The sequence below is a fragment of the Scyliorhinus canicula genome, chromosome 5 (assembly GCF_902713615.1).
Source record: "Scyliorhinus canicula chromosome 5, sScyCan1.1, whole genome shotgun sequence".
NCBI lineage: Eukaryota > Metazoa > Chordata > Chondrichthyes > Carcharhiniformes > Scyliorhinidae > Scyliorhinus > Scyliorhinus canicula.
This window is the reverse complement of record NC_052150.1, coordinates 191,161,640-191,185,690: the sequence shown is the minus strand read 5'-3', so window position 1 is coordinate 191,185,690 and position 24,051 is coordinate 191,161,640. Positions and strand designations below refer to the sequence as shown.

Below are 24,051 nucleotides of genomic sequence, written 5' to 3'. Positions count from 1 at the left end.
CCTCCTCATCTCAGTTCTAAATCTACAAAATGTAAGAACAGTGGCAAAAATTTGCCCATGGTAATGTCATAAATAGCAAGATTATCTTGAGCGTTGGTTGAAATATATTGTTGACCAGGAGACTGGGAGAACTCCCTTGCACTTCTTTGAATAGCATTTATTTTAGATTGACAAAGCAGACAGGCCTCTGTTTAACATCTCATCCATAAGGTAGGGAACTGCACTGGAATCTCGTGATGGGTTTTGTGCTGAAGCCTCTGGAATGGGACGTGAAGCCACACATTCAGAAGCAAATGTACTACTAGCGGCCAGCGATACAGAGTTCCCTTTTGTTTTCTTGAATTATATTTTCAGCAGGGAAGGTTTGCAACCAGAAGCCAATTGCATGGTAAATGGAATAGATTTTCAGGATTGAGAGTTAACGTTACAGAAATGATCATAAAATTGGCATCACTTTCATTGAATGGGTGCCTGTGATTATTAAGCCAGCACTGAAGCCTAAACATTGTGGGCAATGAGCAGGTTAACACTATGCATGCTATTGTCATAACATCTGGGGCCATTCCTTTACGTAAAAATGTTTGATAAACCCCTTTGGAGATGGAGAAGAACTGTACCTTTTTATCTCTATAACAGCCCATGCAAGAAGTGCGAATGTATTGCAATGCAAATAGCATCATTTCATGACATCTGCAAATATCATATGGGATCGCCAAATGCTTTTCCCTGAAGTTGATGTCTGGTTTACATGTTTAGTTGGAATCGATTTTGAAATATGAATGACCATTAGCAGTGTCAGGAAAATTCAGAATGCGTCAGGTGAGAGGGGACAATAGAGTCACTCTTTCCTGTGCAGACAAACTGGAGTCACCATTGTATCTGCTACGGATAGGATTCTGCATCCTAATCTTGAGGAAAGCCTCAGAGGATGTCCAGTCCATTTTTATGAAGTTAATGTTTCCTTGCTCAAATTGACTTTGGCTTGTGCTATCCGCAAACCACAATTTGAACGATGAAGAGCAAAACATATGGTTAGAGTTGTCTGTAGCGGACATGGATATAAAATTCTCACTTGGTGTGCAATTATTGCAAGAGCTGGGATTATTCCTTCTCGGATGTCTCATTCTTGGGACTGCATTCATGTAGAGCCATACTAATTCATTGCTTTGGGTTGCTGTGGATTAAATGCGTAGTACTTTGCGTAGATAGTGCAGTCCTCCTGTAGTTCAAGCTGTAAAAGAACTATGATCTCAGGCACCTGGAGGGAAATTGATGGCAAAGGTCTGGAAAATGAAATGAAGTAAAAAGCACCAGTTAGTGGGCTTTGGTTAAAGTTAGTTACTGTGACTAATTTATTTGAAAGGGCTTTCACTTTAACTTGTTTCCAAAAGAATGATAATATGTGTCTTGATGGTGCGATTTTTTTTTGTCCCCCCCACTCCTTTGTAAAAATGACAGGCTCATTTTAAATTAAGAATTTCACAGACATGTTTTCAGAGGTTATTCCCTTTTGAGATGTGTGTAACTGTGGTCTCAGAGGAGGTGTTTCGTGAATGCATGATTCCACGTTCGCATCACATCAATCAACCTATCACTGTAGAGCAGCTCAAGCAGCCAATTTAAAATAATAAGCTGATGCTTTCTACAACACAAGAATGCATCAGATAAATGACTTTTTTTTCTCCTTTCATGTTTTCTGCTCCTTTTTTACCTTTTAAAAAAAAATTTAGAGTACCCAATTATTTTTTCCAATTAAGGGGCAATTTAGTGTGGCCAATCCACCTATCCTGCACATCTTTTGGGTTATGGGGGCGAAACCCATGCAGACACGGGGAGAATGTGCAAACTCCACACGAGCAGTGACCCAGGGCCAGGATTCGAACCCGGGTCCTCAGCGCCGTAGGCAACAATGCTAACCACTGTGCCACTGTGCTGCCCCTCCTTTTTTTTTTACCTTTGAGCAACCATATAAAGTCATCTGCAAAGCTAGCAAAATGGAGATGTTTTAATCACAAAAAGAATCTGAAATTTAAAGTAATCTGCTTTCGATTTTAGTTTTGCCCCATTCGATTAACTCTATTAGCGCTTGTAATTATTTGTCATTCACCTTTTTCCTTTTGAGACCTGCTTCTGAATGAAGCTCGGCGATCTCCTTTCTTTGATTGCCCACATTCCCGATGAAGCAAGTTTGGAACATTTCCTATCTTGTTGGAGTAAGTTGGCAACCCCATATTTTGGTGTCAGCTTTGCTCACAGAAGGCAGAACAATCAATAGAAATGGTATAACTCGGTGATTTACTTTAGGTGGACTTTGGAGTATATTGCTAGATTGTGGAAGAGAGGGTCTTATAAGACCCTTCAACGTCGATACTAGATAAGTAGCGTATGACTGGAGTCCCCAAGTTCTACTGTCTCCTTTTTACCTGACCAGCCTGTCACTCGTGCCAGCTGGAAGGCCAGTTGAAAAGGAGCTTGCTGTTTCTGGGCCATTGAAGCTTATTCTTGAGGCATGAGACCAGTTGGCTCTGATGCAGTGCTGTAAGATTGGTGCTTGCCTCCTTTCTGTTGATATCATAACATGATGGTGGGCTTAATGCACATCATAGAATAATAGAATCTATAGAATTTACAGTGCTGAAGGAGTCAATTCGGCCCATCGAGTCTGCACCGGCCCTTGGAAACAGCACCCTACTCAAGTCCACACTTCCACCTTATCCCAGTAACCCAACTTAACCTTTTTGGACGCGAAGGGCGATTTAGCTTGGCCAATCCACCTAACCTGCAAATCTTTGGACTGTGGGAGGAAACCGAAGCACCTGGAGGAAACCCACGCAAACACAAGGAAAACATGCTGACTACGCACAGACAGTGACCCAAGCCGAGAATCGAACCTGGGACCCTGGAGCTGTGAAACAACTGTGCTAATCACTGTGCTACAGTGCTGCCCGTCACATCTGCTTCAGTGACACATCAAAATAGTGATTGCCTTTTTTTGTGTCACCTAACTTGTACTACACCTGATGTTTGCCACTGTACTAAGCAAATATGGGCACAGGTGTTCTATTCCATGCCCCTGAAGCCTTGTCACATTGATGATCACAAAATAGACTTCCCCACCAAACCAGCAAAAAAGGACGTGTCCCAGGGTGGCACGGTGGCGCAGTGGTTAGCACTGATTCGATCCCGGCCAGGGGGGTCACTGTCCGTGTGGAGTTTGCACATTCTCCACGTGCCTGCATGGGTCTCACCTCCCCACAACTTAAAAGATGCGCAGGGCAGGTCGATTGACCCTGAATTGGAAAAAATAATTGGGTACTCTAAATTTATTACAAAAAGACGTAACCCCGTCACAATAAAGCATTCATGTCAACTTGTCTGAAAACGTTTTGAGTGTAATATGGTTACTGTTTTGAAATGTGAAACAACATTTTTTTTGGGGGGGGGGGGGGGGTGTTTTGGTAACACTTTTTCACATCACAGTTTCTGGTTGAACTGCCAGTTAATCTGGAAGGTGTAATTCCCACTCAAAAGAATGGTCCACTTGCACGTGACGAATAGAAATATTTAATTTGAAAATTACTTTCCTAATATAGTGGAACATTGGAAGAGGTTTTGTAATTTTGTCAAGTACGAATGCATTCTGCATCTGCCATATTAAAAGACTATGGCAGAATAATTATAGTGCTGAGATTTTAAATTATAACTGTTAGAATTAAAGTTGAAGCAAATAACTGCCATTTTGGTTTTGGTTCATAGTTAAACTGATCTATGGCTAGAAATAGACAACATAATTCTTCACTCTTGTTTAAATTTATTTTTTGAGCGCACGTTTTCTGTTGCGCCCTCAGTGGCAGCATTAACTTCAGTGCAGCCTGACAGGATCTATTGTGAATCCAAGTGATGCATTGGAAACACCATTCAGAAATGCACCATCTGCTGCAGGTCATTCTGTGTCTGGAAGTGCTTAATCTGATGATTACTATGATCTGAGACTGCATTATTATTGCAGGCGATGCGGTAATTGAGGACATTTTTTGTGTTTTTGGAGCCGTTTCGTACCCATTGTTTGAAAGTAGGATTGGGCTTGGGCGAGTGGCGAGACTGCAGGTATGGTCAAATAGGAGGAATTGTTGGAGATTGTCATATTCCATTCTCATTCACCAGCATTGAGAGCTGGTAATAATGGAATCCGTTTGGTACTAAGGGAAAAATAACCATGGGTGCCAAAAATATCTTGTTGGATTGTTAAATGGTTTTAAGCTTGCTGATGACTGCAATTATAAAGCTAAAATTGGCCACTGCGAGCTGTTTCTGTCGGATGCTTAGGAGACTGGCTGATCAGGAGACTGGCTGATCTTGGCACATTAGGAAGAGGTTGAGATATAGCACAGATCAGAAAGAAAACCTTGCATTTTTATAGCACCAACTCTGAAGATATCCAAAACCACTTGTTGAGTCGATCAGGAAGGATTCGGGCACAAGGGGAGTGACAATCCTGGTGGTGGAGGCAGTCTGATCAAAAGCTCCCTGTGCACAGGCCACGTCCCTGTGTTTTGCTCTGATCAGCTTGCTGCTGGTGTGCAGGCTGATTAACATCTGAAACCATTTTGAACTGGTCTCAGGTGCCAAGGTAAATCATAGCAAGAGCGAGACAATGTCCTTTGGGAACTGGGCTGACCCTTGTTCACTTTGCCTTCAGGTCAGACTGCCTGAATATGCTGGGGATATGATTTGGAGGGACCAGGGCATGTGTTAGGAACTGGAAGAAGTGGATAGCTATAGTGAAACAAAAACTACGCGTGCGGGTGCGACACTCCCTCTCCATTGCGGATAAGAATCTGATCATTAGGTGAGAGGCACTCGGTGTTGCATGGGGTGCACGTTTGGTCTATTCCTCATTCCTGCATTGTGGCGATTACCGAGCCAGTTTTGCTTTATCTGGTGATTGAAAATGGACCAAGTCTACAGAGACGGGCTGGGATTCTCTTACCCTGCGGCGGGTCGGAGAATCCCCCCTGGGGGGAGGGGGGGGGGGGCGGGATTCTCCGGTGCCACTTCTTGGGCGTCTGTGGGATCGCCACCGTGCTGGTCGGGGGCTGTTAAAAGCAGCCCCCCACCCCTCCCCCTTCCCCGATCGATTCGACAGCTAAATGCCCGCCGAATCGCAATTGCGCCCAAAGCATGTGATGGCAACGTTCGGGGGTCGTGACCTCTTCTCTGCCTCCCTCAGGCAGGAAGAGTACATAGAATATTGAAGAAAATCCTTTGCCTCTCCGATTGTGCAAATTCGCGGTCTTCAGCCGAAGAAACCGGCTTTTATATTCAATTTTTATTTATTTTTTGTAAATTGTAACAATGTTGTTGCACGGCACGTTTAATCAAAGATACCAAAGCCCATCTCTTCGTCATACTCTTCGGATTCTTCTGTTTCTTCTCTTCCTTTTTTCTCTTCAGCAGCAACAGGGGCACTGCTACCAGCACCAATGTTGCAGATCAGACTATTGACCTTGGCAAACAGTCCAGGCCAGAAAGACTCAATGGTCACCTCAGCTGTTTTAATCAGGGCATTGAGTTTGCCTTCAGTGACAGTGACCTCGTCGTCGTGCAGGATGAGCGCGCTGTAGATACAGGCGAGTTCCAAGGTGGAGGCCATGGCACTGAATCTCTGCGGGTGGATCCGATGGTGCTAGTCGCCGGGGGGAACCTCGGCCGTGGCTTCGTTCAGAAGAACCGAGCGTGTCTGAACCGGGCAGAGCGAACAGCAGCCGGCTTTTAAGTAAGCTGGCTGCGAGCAGCCTTTTTACCAAATAAAAAAAATTCGGCCATACTGCACACACGTGCCCGCTCATCGGTGCGCATGCGCAAAACGCTGCGCATGCGCACCGATGAGCGGGCATGCACGCGCAGTGTGGCCACATTTTTTTCTATATGGTAAAAAGGCCGCTCACAGCCAGCATAGTTAAAAGCCGGCTGTTGCTTGCGAATTTGCACAATCGAGAGCGCTGCGATGGACGGCTTCTTGACCCTCCCGACACACACCCGCGGCCCTCCCGACATTCGCCCACGACCCACCCGTGAGTCGCGCCCCTGACTTTGAAGATCACTGCTCTAGATAAAGAGGGAAAGACGTGCCCAACGTCACCTTAATCCTGATGGCCACCTTTGTGGGTTGCTGCATCAAACTATGCATAGACCCCCGCTATGCAAACACAAAGTGTCACTACTTGCTGAGGTTCTACCTACCCCCAGTGTTGTGAAGGATGGATCTGGCCACGCTACAGCAGAACACTCTCCATACTACCAGTCCCTCGTGGAAAAGTTTATGGAGAGAAACCACTTTGGCCACAAGTTCGTCAGGCAATGGACTGCATGTAACGTCCTACACGCCCTGAGAAGGTGGACCGTTTGGATGGTTCCCTGAACTCGTCATAAGAACTTTCAAACAAGCACCAGGGCATAGCTTGCCTGGAGGTGAGACAAGCCCTCCCCATTAGATCCTTCTAACATTCCCGGAATCTCACCCCATCCCAACGTTGCCCTCAATGTGGCTGTGGCAAGGAAGAGACCGTTGACTACTTCCTTGTGGAATCTACAATGCACAGAAGGTCTGGAGAGAGATGAGGTGATTTTTGTCTAGGTTCATCCTGAGGATTTCCGTGACTCAGGACTATGCTCCACAGTCTGTTCTGAAGGACACAGCAAACATCAGCTGCTCTTGGAAGAAAATCACCTTGGTGGAAGATGTTCTTTGGCCTGCTCAAAGCATGGATGTCTTCCAGTGCAAAGAGCTGTCCCCAACTGAGTGTTGTAGACTGGCACATTCCAGAGCTCAGGACAACGTGCCGCAGGATGTACTAAAGCTTGGGGCAGCCGCTGCAGAGGCGCAATGGGGAAAGGTCACTGTCTAAAATCTTTTAGCCAAAGTGCACCGAGGGGAGAGGAATTGTCTAGAACCCCCTTGGGCTGTAAGGCATACATAGAATGTGTGTGGTGAATATGACATGTCTTATTGTATTGAAACTCCTCAAAGTGCATCATGATTTATGGCGATAACCTGAATATTATTACACTTTCAGTGATGGCCATTTTGAATTGCTTGTGATGTTCTTTCAGATAGTTTGCGAATAAATTGCTTTTGGGGGAAAAAAAAATCTTGACATCTGGGAAATGCTTTTAGAAGCGTAGTCACTTTTGTAATGCAAGAACTACAGCAGCTGCTTTATACACAGCAAGGTCCCCAGAACAGTGATGTTCTAACAACCAGGCAATTTATTCTGTGATGTTGATTGGTGAGGACATGGGGAATAACTCCCCAGCTTTTCTCCAAAATGGTGCTGTCAGATATTTTATGTACACCTGAGACAGTAGGTGGCACCTACCTTCCTCAGTGCGCTCAAGTGCCAGCCGAGACTTGCGCGCAAGAACCTGGAGTGGATCTTCAACCACAGTCTTCTGAACTTTTCTGTCAGCCTTGGTTCGATTGACGGCACGAACCTGAGGCAGAAGGTTGTGAGTTCAAGTCCCTCTCCCTATTCAACGCAATAATCTAGGCTGATGCATCAGTGCAATACTGAGTGAGGGTCTTATCTCCCTTCGCAGATGGATGAAAACTATCCCTAGGTACTGCTTCAAAGGAGAGCAGAGTAGTTATCCCGTGTGTCCTGGCCAAATGTTCCCTCGATCAACATTCCAAAAAAAAAAGATCAGATTACTGTTTGCAGGGGTTTGCTGTAATGCAAATTGGCTGCCGTGACCATCCCATTATAAAGAACCATACAGCACAGAAACAGACCCTAACTCGTGATTACACTTCAAAGTATTTGATTGGCTGCAAAGTGGTTTGGGATACCCAGTGGATATGAAAGCTGTTTGGGTGGGAATCATCCAATGATTGATTGAAATATAGAATTCCAGAAGAGGCCCGACAACCAGCTACTCTAATCTGCACTTCCCAGCACTTTGCCCATGGCCTTGAATGTTAGAGAATTACAAGGGTTCATACAAGTACTTTTGATAGATTGTGAGGTTTTCTGTCTCGACTATCCTTCCAGGCAGTGCATTCCATATTCCCACCACTCTCTGGGTAAATACATTTTCCTCAAATCCCCTCTGAACCTCCTGTCTTTCATCCTAAAATTATGCTCCCTTGTTATTGATCCTTCAATTGAGGGGAACAGCTGCTTTATATCCACTCTGTCCACGCCCCTTGTAATCTTGTCCACCTCAATTAGGTCCCCCTCGGCCTTCTCAGGTCCAAAGAAAACAAGCTGAACTTATCCAGCCTCTCTTCATAACTAAATGCTCCATCCCAGTCAACATCCTGGTGAATCACCACTGCATCTTCTCCAGTGCAATCACAACCTTCCTATAGTGCAGTGACCAGAACTGAACACAGTACTCCAGCTGTGGGCTAACTAAAGTCCTGTACAGTTCCAACATAATCTCCCTGCTCTTATAATCTATGACATGATTGCCCTGTTAACCTTTGGGGATCTGTGGACAACCATCCCAAGATCCCTCTGATCCCCTGAGCTTCCTGTTGTCCTGCCATTCATTGAGTACTCCCTTGTCCGTCTCCTATCACTAAGCCAATTTTGGATCCAACTTGACAATGTTACCTGGATTTCATGTGGGACCTTGTCTTAGGCTTTGCTAAAATCCATATAAACTACATCAACTGCACTACTCTCATCTACACATCTGAACACCACCTCAAACAAATTCACTAGAACTTGTAAAGCATGACCTTCCATACTGACCCTGATCAAACCGAGTGGCGATTGATTCTTTCCTTCAGATTTTTCTCCAATCGTTTTCCAACCGCTGATGTGAGACTCACTGGTCTGTATTATTCTGTAATATGTTTGGAACAAATTAGCAAATGGTCCAACGATGGATTGGATGCCGGAAATCTAAAATAAAAGCAGAAAATGCTAGCAAAGCTCAGTAGATCTGGCAGTATGTGCTGAATGAGAAATAGTTAACCTTTCGAATCCAAATGACTCCTCCTCAGAGCTGAAGAAGAGTCATACAGACTCAAATCATTAATGCTAATTTCTCTCTCCATAGATGATTTGTACAACTTTGTAGAACTTTGTAAAAGGCAGTCCTGTGATTGGTTTAGTTTCTGGTTCTAGACCTAATACACACTGTGCCATATAGTTCTATTTGGTATGTTTCTGGAGCAGCAGTAATGTATAAAATAGTTAAACATGATTGCACCTTTTCAAGCATGAGTATATGGTGACGATGCAGATTCACTGACAGATGCAGATCTTTTCACGTATCTTATCTTTGTAACCACCTACAAATAAATACCGAACAAAGACTGTTGAGAATCAACAGTTTTATTAAACACATTAGCTGAATTGGGCAATCTGAATTCTCCCTTGGTGTACCCAGGCAGACGCTGGAATGTGGCGACTCGGGAAGTTTCACAGTAACTTTATTACAGTGTCAATGTAAGCCTACTTATGACAAGTTTAAAAATTATTACAAGGGGGTGGCATGGTGGCACAGTGGTTAGATTTTAGAACCACATCACGTGCTCCATGAGCCATTGTGGAAACTCTCGATGACATCACCGTAACCCTCCAAGAAGGTTAGCTGCTTCACATTGAGGATTGCAATCTTTGAGAAACTTTCTTGTTTTTCCTGCACCCGATTGCTGCAGGAGTAAGCAAATAGAAGGCAGAGTAATGGATAAAGAGTTATGATCTAAATGCCGCCTTTACCCCACCCCCCCCACCATTGAATTAATTAAATGCTCTTGTCTCTATTTGGATCCTTTATGATCTGTACATTTCTGCAGCACTTTCAAAACAAAGTATGGTATATTTAAGTTTTGAAGTGCAGACCATTGAGCAGTGGGGTGAATATTTATTTTGAGTATGTACAAACATAAGCTCTGACCCTATTTACACCCATGGGTTTTTTTGTTTGGATGAATTATGAGTATATGCATTCTCCCTGAATAATGCTTTTGAGTCACACAAAATCAATCCAGTTAATTATTGCAGCTTGCTGCCATTAAGACCTGACGTAAATCTCTGTTCTCAATATTTGTCCTCTGTTTCTCTGCCAATGTTCTGTTCAGTTTGCCTCAGTGAGCAAGAGACTATTAATGCAGAATCAGTAAGAAAACCATTGATGGGGGTGGTGTATAGAGGGACACATAATTAAGAGTGTAATACATGAAGAAGACCTTCTGACCTACAGCTGAAAAAACGGCATGTCCTGCTGTTCCCAATGTGCATTCTGTTTCAACTTCAAGTGTGACTGCAGAATTGATGTTCCATTTTGTTAAATTACTACCAATTAACGTGTAAAGATTTACACTAAAAGCATTTAAAGGAAAACTGGTATTGCTGTGGACTGTTGTAAAGGGTGAGCTTGAGCAATTAGAGTACCCTGTAAAAACAAGTGTGGTGAAGTTTTGAGGCTTTAATGTATCTTCATTAGTAAGCTGTTGCATGAAAGATATGTACAACAGCATGAAAGTGTTTGAACAGATGTTTGCCTGTAGTAAAGCACAGGTTAAGGAGTTTAATTTGCTGCCAGCAAGGTGTTAGTCGGCATGGTATGCAATACGTGAGATGAACTAACTTACTAAAGAAGCCATAGAAAAATATATTGGAGCATTAATAAACCCCAAGGTTGCAGATTTGAGGTTTGAGGCCCAATTTCAAAATTTTAAGTTCAGAATCAAAATGATATTTCAGTATAATATTGTTGAGCCTTGCATTGTCAGAGTGATTGACTTTAAACTGAGCCTCCACTGTGATTTCAAACTTTGCTATATTGTGGCCAGTGCCCAACATGAAGAAAATCAAGTTCACCTTGTGTCTCGGCAAATGACGATTGATGTTTATGGGATCTTACTGGACACAAACAGCTTCTACATTTGCCCATATAAGACCATAAGATGTAAGAGTAGACCATTTGGCCCATCAACTCTGCCCCACCATTCAATGAGATCCTGACTGATATATGATAACCCTCAACTCCCCTTTAATGCCATCTCACCATAACTCTTGATTCCATTACTGATTATAAATCTGCCTATCTCAGCCTTGAATATACTTAATCACTCAACCTCAACAGCTGTCTGCGGTAAAGAATTCCCAGATTTACCACCCTCTGAGCGAAGAACTTCCTCCTCACCTTGGTCTTAAATGGGTGACCCCCTTATTCTGAGATAGTACCCTCTGGTCCTAAAGTCTCCCACAAGGGGAAACAACCTCTCAACAGCTACTCTGTCAAGCTGCCTGAGAATGCGATATGTCTCACAAGGTCGCCTCTCATTATCCTAAACGCCATTGAGTACAGGCCCAACCTACTCAACCTCTCATAAGAAAATCCCTCCATATGACCTAGTGAAGCTCCTATGGACTGCCTCCAATGCCAGCACTTCTTCCTGATTTTTACATAAACTATTGATTGCACTTCTAAACATCATTCTGCATACAAAGTACTTTGATATATAATAAATGCAAGTCACACATGCAAAGAGATTTGCATTTTTTTTCTTGTACTAATATCTCCTCACTCATGCAGTTATGTATTCATGGACCTTTTAAAAAATAATAAAAACCCCAATAGTCTGCATGAATCTCATTATTTATAATGCGTTGTCTAACTTTTCGAGAACACTGGTGTTCAGTATCTAGGAGTCAAAAAGACAACGCAAAGTTAATTTTAATTGGGCCTGCTCAAAGGTCAGTTCAGAGTCTCCAGCAGTTGTTTTGTCTTAATTTATTCAGGAGGATGTCAGTTGCTTTGGATTACTGGAAAACTGCTGTTTCAGAACCGTTCATATGTTTGTTTCACATTATTTCCTGTGTTCAAGATGAAGTTCCTCTGCCATTTACCTTTACTGTACTCAAGCTAACCAGGAACACCCTGCCCATAGTGTGTTTCCTGGTCAGTGCTCAGTTAGCTGGAATGACACTGGAGGCTTTATAACTGGTCTCCTTAAGGACAGGAAGAGTCAGCTGGCATACCTGGTTCAGATTAACCAATAACCTTTGTTGAAGATTTATGTGAAAAGTCAGGTGAGGATGGATGGGGCTTCCTTAAAATGTCCCCATAGTCATAAATCACAGCAACACCATGGGCTCATACATGGGGAATGATGATTGGTTGAGGTATCAGAATTCTGTTGGAATGCATGGAAGTGTACTCTCCAAGAAGGGAAAACTTGGATATGAAAGCCCCCCACCACACCAATCCACACCACTCCCTCTCTCAATGTATTATTTCAGATTGGATAGTTTCAAAGTGCTCGTGAGGAATGACAGCAGGCTTTACTCAACTGGATGCAGGTTAACCGAGTATAATCATAAACAACCTTTTGGTTCGCTGCTCAAGATGATTAGAGTAGGTATGGCCTTTTAAGCTTCCAAGTTCCATGGGGCTCATTGACATTGTGACACTTGAGTTTGTTTTTAACTGAAGTTAAAAGTTGTACGAGCTCCTCTTTAATTAACTATTACTTGATATCAGGCCATTTTCACATATTCTAACAAGCCCAATGAGGCAATGTATTTTTTTTTACAGTTCAGATTTAACTGTTCAGATAGGTAGCCAAGATCAACGTTCATTGTGGCATTAAATCTTTTGTCTTAATCCGAGCTGTGATCACAGAGGGCAGATGTTTAATTAATGCAGTCAACGGTTGAAAGCTTAGTCATTAACATCTGTCTCTTCGGTCTTCGCTGACAAATCAGCATTTTGTTTATTAAACCATGCCCCTACTTACTATGCAGATCGTCTAGTCTCAGGGAATTGAGTTGCCTCCATTCTTCTGACCTGTTGGACACAGAACTAATTTATAGTGAAACTGTAGGCTGACGTACATGTTTCTAATGGATAAATATAAAAAATGGTCAGTTTGCAAATCTTGTACCTCAGCTCATTTAATCATTTGGCATTCAATCTGGTTGAAATTAAAACAACAGTGATACTATTACACTAAGGAAAATGTAAAATTGAGCTTTTGCAGCGAGGTGTTGATGTGAGAACGAATGCACTGCTATCTTAATGTGAGATTAGACTGTGGCTTGTGGATAGTCTGTGTGCTGATCATTGGAACAAGAGTAATTGAAGAGAATTGTATGCTTGAATGAGAATGATGCTTTTAAGTGCTAATGCATCAGGTCAGGGATTTTGTATTACAGAAGTGAATGGGAACATTTAGTTCCGTTAGGATCACGGCTTGCATTAGTGTTCCTGTGTGTGTATATATATATATATATTATATATATATATATATATATAATTATGGTATACCTTATATGCGCTAATCTGTCCTTTAAATTTTTCAAATGGAAATGAACTTGCTATGTATTTACAGAATTTCCTTCAATTAGTTTTTTATTTTCAATTTACAGCACATGCAGATAAAAAAAAAAATCCTGCCTATTGCCTAGATTTTGTTATCCCTCTGGTGCACATTCATGTATTGCATGGGGACAGGTCAACAATGGAACAAGCTAAATAAAATAAAGCCTAGGTTTGAATTTGTAACCTATTTGGTTCTCAAAAATGTATTTTGATAAATGTCGTCATATGTAAGGTGCACCAACAGGACCACTCCACTCCCCTCAAAGGAAATTGGTTTAAGTTATTGGCACACAAGCCGGAATCCTGGATCCCAAGAAACTCGGCTAGCTGAGGAAACAACAGGAATAAACGGCATTTGCCAAGGTCCACTTTCATGGTACTTGTCAATTGGCTGCAACATTTCCCAGACTTTATCATCTATTTGCCTTTTACATAATATGCTTGCTTTTGACTCCCTTTCCTTTGTCACCTGTTCCGTACTGCTGTGAATTTAAACCTGCAGTGTTACTGTTTTTGGGAGGTGCTGTGTTTTGTTTCTCTGAGCTCTGTGTGCACGACCATTGATTTGTTGTGGCTGGTTAATTTCCTAAAGCTGCCCAATACTTGTGCAAGACACATACATCCTCAGGAAATGAATAAAATGTGTTGTGCTGTGGGAAAAGGTCAGGGAGTGGCACTCTTTCCAAGAGCTGGCACATGCATGAGGGGCCAGATGGCCTCCATCTATGCTGTATGATTACATACAGCATCGATGGTGTGGCACAGTGGTTAGCACTGATGCCTCACAGCTCCAGGGGCTCGGGTTCAATTCCAGCCTCGGTGACTGCCTGTGTGGAGTTTGCACCTTCTCCCTGTGTCTGCGTGGGTTTCCTCCGGGTGCTTTCCACAGTTCAAAGATGTGCGGATTAAATGGATTGGCCATGTTAAATTGCCCCTTAGTGTCCAAAGATTTAGGTGTGGTTACTGGGTTACGGGGATAGGGTGGAGGTGTGGGCTTAAGGTAGGGTGCTCTTTCAGTGGGTTGGTGCAAACTCAATGGGCCAAATGGCCTCCTTCTGCACTGTAAATTCTATGGCCACTCAAAAATGTGGAGATGGCAGGAAAACAGAATCCAGAACAAGAGCGATCCACCAATATGGATATGGATGCACCAATAATAGTTAAATTGTAACAACATATTTGTATAATTTCTGACTTTTAATAAAGGAGCTATTGAGCATGGTGAATGCAATATTCAAACAGAATCTCAAGGACATGTATTATCTGCCCTTGTGGTGTATTGCTAGAGTAATGAGCTACACACCAGGGAGAAAAAAAAAATATTTTAAGTTTTTCATCTCTGTCCCCAGATGCTTTTTAAAAAAAAAACACTATCTCCTAGCTTTGTGCATACAATTAAGAGTGAAGGGCATCCACAGATTGCAGAAAGAAATTGCCTTTCAATCTATCTTCTAAGCTTAAACAGTTTATCAAAATATTGTGATATCAAGATGCAAAGACATATGGCGATTTAATATTAAAATCATAGAACGTTAAACAGTAATCTATGGATGTACAACAATTTATAATTGTATGTGGCATTGTAAATTTTAATTATTTATAGGTTATTTTAAATGTACAAATTTGAACTAGAGACCAGACAATATTATTGAGGCGCAGATAAATTCAGTAAAATTTCAAACCCTGCTTCCTCAGAAGTTTAATGGAGAAAACTGTGGAAAACAATTAGTATGGATAAAAGCTGTGGATTGTTACCAGGCAACAACACCCACAAATATCCCGCGAAAATTTCCAAACATAAATAAGCCATTTTGCTCGCTTGTTTTGTCCACCTATTGTAAAAAAAAAAGTTGGTTTAGGTTTTAGCCTTTACGTTAAACAGGAATGTTGGATGTGCAGTTCACTAGCCTCACGGCATTGAGAGATACAAAGCTAGCAACTTTAAAAACTGGGCAGAACTGGAAACTTACATTTATGTGGGCTCCATGCTGCTGTTAGTTTTTACTTGCATTTTCAATGGTGAGATTTTCTTCTAGCAAGGCATCACCAAGAATTTAAAAAAAAAATGCATTGTTATAAAATATTGTTACATCGCAAAGTGTATCACAGCAAATTAACTAGTTTTGAAGTGCACTTGGCGTTCTACACTGCACAAATTTGCGTATGTACCACAGGAAAAATAAGCGACCATTTGATCTGCCTCCATCAGTTGAGGAATAAATGTTTGCCATAAAATCGGAATTGTTGCCGTGAAATCTTTTCGGTGGTGTTGAACCAGTGGCTGTGTGACAATAATGTTACCCTCACTCAGTATTACATTGGTGTGTAGGCCCAGGTAGTGCTCAAGTCCTGGCATGGGACTTGAACCAATGAATTTCTGACTTGGAATGGACTATTATTATGTTAGATAATACGGTGTAAATAAGGGAGAATGGTTTTGCAAGCCTCTATCTGTGTGCTGATTCCTTTGGGCCATGGAGCTTTAGTTATTAATAATATTTGCCAAAGTTTCCGGAATCAGTCAAAAAATGTTACAAATATTTCTCTTGCTTGCTGCAATGTGTTTTAAACCATAGTCAAAGGCTTCTTCTGCACTTATGCCAATGTCACACACATTTCAAAGGCTGCTGGAAGTTATGCAAACATCAAATGTCTTAATGAGCCAGGCATGAATCGGGGGAGATAATGGCATAATGGTAATGTCACTATGGGGCCGGTTTAGCTCAGTTGGCTGGACAGCTAGTTTGTGATACAAAGCAAGGCCAAAAGCATGAGCTCAATTCCCATTCTTCTCAACCTTGCCTCTTGCCTGCGGTGTATTGATCCTCAGGTTAAATCACCACCAGTCAACTCTCTCCCTCCAAAGAGAAAAGCAACCTATGGTCGTCTGGGACTATGGAGACTTTACAAGGTATGTCACTGACCGAGTAATCCAGCGGCCCATGTTAATGCTCTGGGGGAAATTAGTTCAAATTCCACCAGGCAGCTGGTGGGGTATAATTTCAATTAATAAAACCGGGAGTACAAATGACACTTGTTATAAAAATCATCCAGCTCACTGATGTCTTTTAGGGGAGGGAATCTGCTTGGTCCTTGTTCACTTTGGCTTAGATATGACTCCAGATCCACAGGTAAGTGGTTGCACTTAACTGCCCTCTACAATGGCCTATCAAACCACTTGGATCAAGGATATTTAGGAGTAGGCAATAAATGCTGGTCTTGCTAACGATATCCACATTCCATGAATGAATAAATAAATAAAAAGGTGCTGTGTATGCAAATCACAAGAATAAGCTTAGTAAAATCTAGGTGTTGTTAGCTGGGGAGCACTGTGACAATGAGAGCAAAGAATGACCAAGCTTGGTGCAAGTTTTTTTTCTGCCAGCCCAAGGCAGCCGAAAGGAAATTGAGGAAAGATCAGACCCTGTGTACCCGAAAACATTTATCATGAAAATTGGATCTAAACATTTTAAGATATTATTAACATGTATTAAATTGCAAATGCATTTTTGTGCTATCATCATTGATGACAATTGATAAAGCATCAGCATCATATGGGGGCTTTACCTGGAAAGTGCACTTTGCTCCAGGATTCGTAGAACGCTGGATGACAAACTTAATGAACCTATCTTCAAAGAGATGTAAGGCAAGGAGTCTGTTGTGAAAAATTGGTATGCTATTTTGCTGGTCTGTGGAGCAAATAGCAGTCTGACGACTACTATCAAACAACAAGATATAAGGCTCTACTTAGACACTAAGTTGCCAGTGCAATCTGCTGGGCATCATTGTGATCAATTTAAGGGTATGTACATTTATCTTTGGAGACATAGATGAAGGTTTACCACTTGCAATAATATTTGAAGAATTAGTCAAAGGTTCAACTGAGAGTGAGTTCTTAAAGAAGTGCATTACTTTCTGTTATTTGGTAGTTTTATTTTAATAACGGTAAGACCTGCCTCTGAGCAAAGCATACATGCATGAAAAATCCTTGGAAGGGCGAAGGAAGCTGTGATTTGAGCACTGATTTGCCTACAGCCTATTCACTTGCCAAGTTCAGTTTGCGAATGTTGGGTTCAGAATTGATGTGTTCCACATGGAATCATTCTCAGACCCAGCCTCACTTGCTGTCTCTTGATCAGAACTTCATTAGTACCGTATTTTATTTTTGTGTAAGCTTGGTGGAAGATTTAATAAGTCGGAGAACATCAAAGAAGAGAATAAATTAAAGATTAGCTTTAGACATGATAATATTGACAATGTTTTTTTGATTCATTTGTGCTTGTAATCCATTTGTGAACTTGGCAGAAAACCTTGTACGTACACGCACGCACATACACACGTGCATGCATGCACGCACACCAAAATCAAACTGAAAACATATTTCTGGATTAAATTTGCCTCTTCATTTAACCCTTGTGACTGAATAGAAGTGTCTTCAACCAAATCATCGATTTTCTTCATAGATCCAAGATCGGGAGCATCATTTCTTGATTTTTGAGGTACTGTGGATTGTCATAATGCTTTGACTCTAAATAAAGTGCATTTGTGCCACAGCAATGCAATTAATGCTTCCACCATAATTATGTCGGGAGAGACAGTCACCAATAAACTGAGTTCGCGGGTCGGGTCCAGGGCAGGATTTTTCAAAGTGCGGGCCAATCAGTCGCAGAATTCCTGGGGCCAACGGCCGCGACCGGCTTTTAAATTGAAAATGCCGGTTGCGACCAGCTTCTCAATGGAACAATGCATTCTTCTAGCCAGAAGCGGCGGCAGCTTGCAGGTCAAGCGCACAGCACGCGCACTGATGCCACGCATCCTGTACTTCCGTGTTTTTGCTGCAAACTCATCGAGGAGAGACTCCTCCATTTTCTAGCAACAAGCAAGCAAGGCAAGAAACTGTGAGGATGGATTGTTTTGTTAAAAGGAAGAGAGGGCCGGAGACACAAACTGGTCGTATACCTCCTGGCCAGAAACTCTCAACTGAATCTGCTGGAGAGAGCTGCTCAGGAGGAGCTCCACAGCAGGACAAAGCATGCTCGTGTTAGCTCTGTACAGATCTCCAGTGCCTCTGCTCAACAGCCAACAAAGAAAAAAATGAAATCGGGAACAAAGCAGTATAAAAACTTCAAAAGTATTTGACGCTTAAGCATGGCGAGTTCGGGGACAAACCTCTTTTAAAGGTTGCAGTGAGAACTTAAATCATCTGATGAAGTCCTTAGCAGGATTGTAACATTGAATGACAAAGCAAGTGAGATTGTGAAGCCCAAGCAGGCTCGCCTGTCACATTAAAGGTAAACAAAAATGGTTGGTCGCGAAGGTTGGATGGCGTGGGCCCTGAAGGTTGGCCAGTTGGTAAAAGTGGGTCTTTGGGGGAAAAAAGTTTGAAAAACACTGGTCTAGGGGGAAATTTCTTTTACCTTGAGGATGAATGAAATTATTTATGGTGAAGATGCTAAGATGCTGTGTTAGGACAAGGAAATTTAATGTCAATAACTGAAGAGGAGTTTGCAACACTTGAAATTGATGAGAGTAAGCGACAGGGTGATCAGTTTTGACCAAATTATTAACATTGTTTCAGGATTAATGGGGATCCTAGACAGAATAGTCTCTAGGGGGGAAGAAGGGGAGGGTATAGTTTCTGGTATTTATAAGGTGCTCATGAGGGAGGAAGGGTCCCAGACGGAGGAACTGAAACTTAAATGGAGGAGGAGCTAGGCGGGGAAATGGAGGACGGGCTGTGGGCAGAGGCCCTGAGTAGGGTAAATTCGACCGTGACATGTGCCAGGCTCGGGCTGATTCAATTTAAGGTTGTTCACCGGGCCCATATGACGGTGGCTCGGATGAGCAAATTCTTTGGGATAGAGGACAAATGCGCTAGGTGCGCGGGAGGACCAGCGAACCATGTTCACATGTTTTGGGCATGCCCTAAGCTGAGGGGGTACTAGGAGGGATTTGCGGGCGTCATGTCCCGGGTGCTAAAAACAAGGGTGGCGATGGGTCCAGGGGTGGCAATTTTTGGGGTTTCGGAAGACCCGGGAGTCCAGGGGGAGAAAGAGGCCGATGTTTTGGCCTTTGCTTCCCTGATAGCCCGGCGACGAATACTATTGGCGTGGAGGGACTCAAAGCCCCCGAAGACTGAGTTGTGGCTTGCGGACATGTCGAGTTTCCTGGGTATGGAAAAAATTAAGTTCGCCTTGAGGGGATCTGTACAGGGGTTCGCCCGGAGGTGGCAACCATTTATTGACTTCTTTGCGGGAGAGTGAGCGTCAGCAGGGGATGGGGGGGGGGGGGGGGGGGGTAGAGTAGAGTAGGAGGGATAAAATGGCGGGTAGTACCGGTGGTAGAGGAGCGGGCTTGTGCAGTATGGTACGATTGAAGTATTGAATGTACATGGATGTTTGCACATTTTTGCCTTTTTTGCTTTCTTTCTGTTGATGTCTGTAACTGTTTACAAAGCCAAAAACTACCTCAATAAATTGTTTATTTAAAAATAAAATAAATAAAAAAAAACATTGTTTCAGGATTGAATGTAACCCAACGATTTTCTTTCCATTGTGATTGAAACCTTTTTTTCAACATTCTTATCTCCGAGTCAGATGATTTTGGCTTTAAGTCCCATTGCAGAGGCTTAGCATGACATCTGTGCTGACATTCTAGTGCATTACTGAATGAGTACAACATTGTTCGAGGAGTCACCTTTCAGATGAAGAATTGAACTGAGACCTTGCCTGCCCCCTCGGGTGGATTGAAAAAAATTAATTAAAGGGATCTGTGCGTCACTGACTAGGCATGTATTTACTGCCCATCCCTGATTGCCCTTGAGAAGGTGGTGATGAGCTGCCTTCTTCAACTACTGCTGTCCATATGTGCAGGTACACCCAGTGCTGTTCAGGAGGGGGTCCCAGGATTTTGATCCAGTGATGGTGAAGGAATGGCAATCTGTTTCCAAGTCAGGATGGTATGTGGCTTGGAGGGGAACCTCCAGGTGGTGGTGTTCTGATGTGTACGCTGCCCTTGTCCTTCTAGATGGTGGTGGTTGTGGGTTTGGAAGGTGCTGTCTAAGGTGCCTTGGTGAGTTTCTGTACTGCATCTTGTAGATGGTACACATTGCTGCTGTTGTTTGTTGTTGGTGGAGGGTTTGAATGTTTGTGTAAGGGACAGCAATTAAGTGAGCTGGTTTGTCCTGGATGGTTTCGAGCTTCCTAAGTGCTGTCGGAGCTGCACTAATCCAGGCATATGGAGAGTATTCCATCACACTCCTAATCTTTAGGGGCTTTTCACAGTAACTTCATTGAAGCATACTTGTGACAATAAGCAATTATTATTATTAGACTATTATTATTAATCTTTGCTTTGTAGATGGTTTTGAGGAGTCAGGCGGTGAGTTACTTGCTGCAGGATTCTGCCTCTGACCTGCTCTGGTAGCCGCAGTATTTATATGGCAGGTTCTTTTTCTAGTTAATGGTAACCCCCAGGATGTTGATAGTGGGGGATTCAGTGATGGTAATGCTATTGATTGTCAAAGGGTGATGGTTAGATTCTCTCTTGCTCGAGGTGGTCATTGCCTGGCATGTGTGGCGTGAATCTTGCTTGCCACTTGTCAGCCCGAGCCTGGATATTGTCCAGGGCTTGCTGCATTTCGTCATGGACTGCTTCAGTATCTGGTGTTGAACATTGTGCAATCATCAGCGAACAACCCCACTCTGCCCTTATGACGTAAGGAAGATAATTGACAAAGCAGCTGAAGATGGCTGGGCCGAGGACATTTACAGCACAGGAATGGGACATTTGGTCCAATGGATTACTTATGAGATTGAGTCTAGCACAAGTTCGCCAGTTTGCAAAGGCTGCCTTGGCAATCGAAGAGCAGGTTGATGTGATTCATGTCTTGCAACTGCCTCTCTTTCAGTTTCCTTGATGCAATTGGCAGGGGAGTATTAAGATCCAGTGATTGGAAGAGCAGTATGGAAACCGACCGATTGATGGAATTCTGTCAGCAGCTTAAAAAAAATATTTGAAATGAGTTTTACTCATTGCAGTGTTTCATCTGGTAGGTGATTGTTGACATACTGATTTTGTAAGTCTCTGTCATTGTTGAATGTGCAGGATTTGGGAGGAATTCTGCACTTGTGCTCATTTTGTTTTCAGCTGTCTGGCAAAAGATGTTTCCAGTTTATGTTTAGTTCCTTTGGTTCCTTTGCAGCAAGTACAATAGAATTGCAGGTGTCACTGAATGTGATTTTCTCAGTCTGATGTTCCCAGAGTTTCTTTGGAAATAGCCACTAGGAAACACCAGTTTGAATTAGTCTAAATGCTCATGGAATCTGACTTGAATCTCAACAGATTAGATGGGTTTCCTGTGTCGTTTAAAACGTAGCATGCCCGAGTGTGAACAATGGCAACAAACACTTCAATACACTTCAGATGAAGGCCACTCGAATGCTTTCTTCTGAGCAACACATTCTAAAAAATGTTAAAAAGAATAGAAAGAACACATTCTGGCTTTCCGTGTGATGATGAGTGCCCAAACTGAACAGATTCCAAGCAGACGGTGTATTTCAGTAAACAATTAGGCTAACAGTGACCATGCATATAAAAGACCTCTCTAAGGTCTAATTAGAAAGGTGATCAAAAATAAGTAGTGATATTATAGCAGTGACTCATTTACTGTCAACGATCTTCCAGTTGACATTACTGATAACCTAATGGAATCTGTATGCTCCAACAGTGTTGTATTTTGCTTATGCTGAGCTGGGTGAAGAATACTTCATAGCACGGTAGCACAGTGGTTAGCATTATTGATTCACAGTGCTAGGGTCCCAGGTTCGCTTTCCACTTGGGTCACTGTCTGTGCGGAGTCTGCACGGTCTCCCCATGCCTGCGTTGGTTTCCTCCAAGTGCTCTGGTTTCATCCCACAGTCCAAAGATGTGCAGGTTAGGTGGATTGACCATGCTAAATTTTCCTTTGTGTCCTAAAAAGGTTTGGTGGGGTTACTGGGTTGTGGGGATAGGGTGGAGTTTGTGAGCTTAGGTAGGGTGCCCTTTCCAAGGGCCAGTGCAGACTTGATGGGCCGAATGGCCTCCTTCTGCACTATAAATTCTATGAAATAGTATAATTCAGAAGGGAGAGTACAGTGCTGTAGCATAGTTTATATAGTGTTGATTTGGAGTAAAGAGCCCGCGAGGTGTGAGCATTTGTATTTTGTCTGCACACTTTTTTATATGTGCACACATTGGCTGTCATGTGCACTCTGTATATCAGATACTATTTCTAAGCATAAAGGTTGTTCTGCTGAAAAGAGGGGTGGCACAGTGTGATCTGAGATGGTGGCTGCAAATTCGTGAAGTGTTATTTCTGACTGAATTGATCTTGGCTGATGTCTCCTCTAGAGAACTTCTTTAGAACTGCTTAGGAGCTCGGGATTCACCAGCACTTAGATTTTGCTGAATGACCTCCAGTTGTCACTATAAACAAGTTTTGTAGTGATGCTAAACGGGGACATGCCTCGTGATTGAATTGAAAAGACTGATCTCTTAGCCAGTTAAATAACTAAGTATCATTTAAGTATGTTTTTATTGGAACATCAGACCTTGACTTCCATTAAAGTTTTCACAGTAACTTCATTGCAGTTTTAATGTAAGCCTACTTGAGACACTAATACAGATTATTAAAAATAATAGTTATTATTTTGTGTTCATTATAATGTATTGCTTTATTCAGGCACTTGTTTTCATTTTCCTTTCATTTATTTTATATACTGTATTCTGGGTTGGCATGCATAGATCCTTGGCAAGAATGTAATTGAGTAGGTAATCTTCTACTGCTAATATCTCACAGATGGTTTGTTATATATGCGACCAGTGTGCCATTCTCGTACTTATATTTACAAAATGCATGTTAACTGGAAATATTTTGAAAAAATTGTCTTTCGTGGCTCTGGCACACGATTGTCTAAGTTCCTTCTTTCAGTTGTCTCTACTTCAAAACATGTTCATGTTCATGTTCCCTGCACAGCGCAAGATGTAATCTCACTCCCAATAGAGAACACACGCTCACTCTCATTGTCAACTACTCTCTAGATGCTATCATTCTAACTCTGAATGATAAATTTAGGATAAGCAGACATAAATATGTTGGCAAATGAATCTGGCAAAAAGAGATCCTCACATTTCTCCCTCACGTTGTGTGCAACACGCAGCAGTAGATATGAACATGGATCAAATATATCTAGCCAAATTGTGCTTCAGAGCAAATTTGAACCTCATCAACTCACTTCAATGTCGTCAGTTAAACTATTTGCACTCTTGAATTCAGTTCATTTCTCCCACAGATCTGTTGTTAGACTGAGTGGTGGAAGGCGGCTTTGGTGGAACCTGGACTGTTGGGCTGAGCAGCTTGTTTCTGTCCTATAATAATAATAATTGCTTATTGTCACAAGTAGGCTTCAGTGAAGTTACTGCGAAAAGCCCCTAGTTGCCACATTCCGGCGCCTGTTCGGGGAGGCTGGTACAGGAATTGAATCCGCGCTGTTGCCTTGTTCTGCATTACAAGCCAGCTGTTTAGCCCACTGTGCTAAACCAGCACCTAATATTCTATGTATACTTCACACTGTGTATTGCCTTACCCTTATGCACACCAACCCGCATCTGCTGTCAATCTGCCCATTCCACATACCCGCTTGTGTTTTCCTTCTTTAAACAGCCAAG

At 42.5% G+C, this 24,051-nt stretch overlaps 1 protein-coding gene and 1 long non-coding RNA gene across 10 annotated transcripts in view; one reads left to right on the top strand and one right to left on the bottom strand.

The window, feature by feature from the left end:
* LOC119966499 (partitioning defective 3 homolog) overlaps positions 1-24,051 on the top strand; it is a 939,848-nt gene that overhangs the window by 330,842 nt on the left and 584,955 nt on the right. The window lies entirely within an intron of this gene.
* On the bottom strand, positions 422-24,051 carry LOC119966501. The gene is made up of 5 exons (XR_005460783.1): positions 23,970-24,051; positions 15,315-15,376; positions 12,761-12,810; positions 8,760-8,912; positions 422-1,283 (listed from the first exon to the last, which is right to left on the bottom strand). It is a non-coding gene; the product is annotated as an uncharacterized LOC119966501 (long non-coding RNA).